This window comes from Propithecus coquereli, unplaced genomic scaffold (genome assembly GCF_000956105.1).
Source record: "Propithecus coquereli isolate 6110/MARCELLA unplaced genomic scaffold, Pcoq_1.0 Scaffold140, whole genome shotgun sequence".
In the NCBI taxonomy this organism is placed as follows: Eukaryota; Metazoa; Chordata; class Mammalia; order Primates; family Indriidae; genus Propithecus; species Propithecus coquereli.
The window spans coordinates 823,639-827,545 of record NW_012138303.1 but is presented as its reverse complement, the minus strand read 5'-3'; positions in this window follow the sequence as shown (position 1 = coordinate 827,545).

The following is a 3,907-nucleotide window of genomic DNA, read 5'->3' as shown; positions in this document are numbered from 1 at the left end:
TTCTCTCTTTCCTCCTATTTATTTATTCAATCATTCACTTATACCAATATGGATTTATGGATATTTATTTTATACTTTGGGTGATAATCCAATACTACTTTACTAAGTTTGTTGCTTAAAGTGTTCAAGCTTTGACCATTGGCAGCTCATTCAGTTGATTCCTGTGTCTCTTTGACATACCCCCAAGGAGGTAAAAAAGAAGAAAAGAGAGAGAGATGATGCCAGAAAGAGAATTCAATTTACGGTGCACTTGGCCAGTGAAAGGCAAGTAAAATGCTAATAAATTGCAGTTGCCTTTGTTCGTACATTTGTTCAGATATTTCAAGCTAAAACTACAACAACTTACTTTTTGCCACTGACCCAGTGTTTGAAATTCTTTTGGGCCAAATTGTTTAAATGCACACTGTCCAACGCGGCAGCCACTACCCCCACGTGGCTGTTGAGCACTTGAAATGTGGCTAGTGGTACATGTTGAAAAATAGTATTTGGGATATATTGGATTTAATAAAGTATATTGTTAAAATTAATGTCACCCATTTCTTTTTAACATAGTTATTGGAAAATTAGAAATTACGTAGTGGCTGACGTCATATCCCTACTGGACAGTGCAGAGCTAGACTGCAGCCTCAGTTCACCTTCCAACATCCAAGTTAGCAGAGTGACTGGCTCCAGCCAGCCCTCTGCCCCACTCTCCTGTTCACTTGGGTAGAAATCCCTCTATTTAATTCCAAGCTGTGGGTCTCTGCCTGCCTTTGCAAAGTGAGGTAATTAACGTAAGATCACTCAGAGCAAGCTCTTTCCCTCTCCCGATAACATCACGTGGAACTCCACACCTGAAAGGCAGTCTCCCAGCAAATCTCAGGCTGGTCATCAGGCAAGATCTGAGGACAAAGGAGGGGTTGTTGATGGAGTGTTCCAATCCCTACAGGAAGGTCAATCCCAATCCAGCCTTTCCCCTCTCCTCACCCTCCTGTACCTGAGCAGACCTTCCTTCTCCCTGCAAAGCTCTTCACAAAAAACACTGTCATCTCCGAGCCTCCCAGGGGTGGAGCAGCCTCCCTAGAAAACTCTCTCTGAGGAGCTCACTGCACCAGGCTGAATTCCAGACTCATGCCTGACCTCCCACAAGGGCTGGTCCAAACCCACTTCCACATTCTATGTTTGTATTTGTCCAAGGAGGACAGGATGCAGCAGGATTTACTCAGTTTTGCCTATTTTAAAAGACACTGCCATGTTCCCAGTTACTCGGGCTCTAAATGTTTTTTAACTCTCCCCTCTCTCTTCTTCCCTTGTCTGATCCATGATCAAGTCCCGTGACTTTCACCACTACGTGATTGCTGGAATCAGTGCCCTTTTATCTCCATTTTCATTCCCATGCCCTATACCAGGCCATCACTTCTCACCCAGTGACTACAGTGATTGCCGCCACATTGCAGGCAGCTACTGATTCTGCACTTCTATTCCTCAGACCAGCCTGGCAAGGAGGCATCTCTATCCACATTCACTGACAAGGAAACAAGGATTTGAGGCCAAAGAATGTGTGGCCTTAAGTGGCAGGGTTATACCTCAAGCACGTCTGAGTCCAAAGCTTGTGCTCTTTCCATGCTGGTTTCCCATCTCAATGTAGTGAGAACACCCGAAGCCATTTCTATCTAAGTGGTGTCAGCTTATTCGCTGGCCAATGTCTGAATGAAGAGCGAGCCAAACATCTGACTGTTGCGTTTGTACCACCCAGCCGCTCGCATGTGAGAGTCCTGGCCTGTTGGGATTTATACTTAGGTCCTTGTTCTACTGCTGACTGTATTTTGTTTTATATCTGTGTCTTATATAGATCGTTAAATAAATTGTTTTATACATTTTGTTAAATAAATATGCTATAAATATTTAATAGTATGCCTTTTCTCCTCACTAACCTTTCAGCTTTATAAGGATAGAAGCTGTGTCTTTGTCTTTATTGCATCCCACGGTAGAGTAGTGCCTACTTCTAGCAGGTGCTCAGTAAAGTTTTGTTGAATTGAGTAAGTTCTGAGGCCCAGTGGAGAGAGTCCAATCTGTCAGGCCGTCATCCGAGGTCCTTCCCAATCAACATGGCCCTAATTTCACAGCCTTGCTCCTGCCATTTCTCAGCCCTGCTCCCCCGTGCCTCCAACATTCTAGCCACAATGGCTGTCTTCCCCCTCAACAGGATATTTTGCCCAAGCTCTAATTTCCTCTTTCTGGATTTTTCTTCTCTATCCTGATTCCCAGTGTTCCCCTCATCTTTCAAGGCCTCCACCATGACATCATTCCTAACCCTCCTCCTCCACCGTGCCTCTTTGCGACTCTGCGTATACCTTTGTTAAAAGCCCAGTTCTAACCTAATGACCTATTTACAAATCTTTTCTCACCAGCTACAATTATACTTGGTAAGATTTATTAGTTCCAGAACCTAGTGTGGCAGCAAATACACCTCTAAAATATTACTTTATCATAGGAGAAATAAACAAAGGCAAAAGAGTAAGGATTCGGGATATGGACAAAATGTCTTGATCAGAAATATGATGAGGAAAAGCTTTTCTCCAGATTAAAAAGGGATTCCTAGCTTGATTAAGAGAAAAAGGAGAAAGGGTGGGAGACTGCTCAGGCTTCCTAGTAAGGCTATCAGAGGAACCAAGAGAAATTACTTTGAGGTGTACCAAGGTCAGCGGCAGGACCACGACAGCTATGTAGAAAGATGTCGATGGCATTGACTATGCTGATGGGCACTGCAGGGTGATGGCAGAGCACCAGCACCAGATGGGCCCCTTCCTCGAACTCCTTTGCCACCTTGGCCCTGCCCGAGACCCAAGATTGCAAAGAGGCCATGGTGTTGGAGAGGGAAACCCAACCTGGTGGGAAAGGGATTAAAACCAGATACGCTAGGTTGCCATAAAGAAAATAAACAGATATATTTTATATAAATTTATTTTTTATAAAGCTGAGTTTTCAAGCTGAAATCCATACTCCTAGTGATTGGCACAGACAGAGCTCCTAAAAAGTTTGTCTTGGATGTTGAGTGGGTGAATGAATAAATATAGAGTTGCCACACCAGCGCTGAACTTTTTATGGTAGGCCCAACGGGTATTCAATTGTTGGAGTTTTAGGGGAACAGAAATAACATCTTTGTCTTTGCGTTTCAGGATTGCAACTAACTGGCAAATATTACAGAGGAATCAGCCAAATCAGTATTTTTTTAAAAATCAGCTTTATTGGTAAATCTTAAGGATGAAGCTTAGATCTATAGCCACAGTCAGGATCCCCTGAAATGGAACTCACCCCCAAACTGCACTTCCGCCTCCTAACCTTCCACATGGGTGAGGCAAGTCGCCTACACGCGGAGTCCGGGTCACAGAGCGACACCAATGACCCACACGCCCAGCAGGGCCCAGCCAAGCCTGCTCCTTTCCCCCAACCATCAGTCAGATAGTTTATCCTCTTCCCATGAGGAGAAGCAAGTTAGGGGTGAGGAGAAAGGCCAAGAGAGTTTCTCCAGTAGAATTTTCCTCACAGAAAGATGAGACCAGAAGAATGAAGCCTCCTCTCTAAAATCAATAAACAGCTGGTTATTGGCACGACGTATGATTTGGTAACGACTTCAACTCCACCACGCTTTCCAATGCCTTAATCCTCTCCTACCACTATTCTATCCAATTAGTCCCAGGCCCGTCTGTCCAAGATGGAATGGGGTAGGCCAGATGCTTTTGATGTCTTTAAGTCCTTGTCCCTACTTCAGAATGGGAGCAAACTTCCTTAGAGTAATATTTAATATTTCAGTCTCCTTTCTGCTCTCATTCCCAAATTATAGCAGACGGTTGGAAGAAGCATTCTTCATATTACAGGAGATAGAAAGAGCATTTGGATTCTCTGTAACTCCATCTCTTCTGGGTCC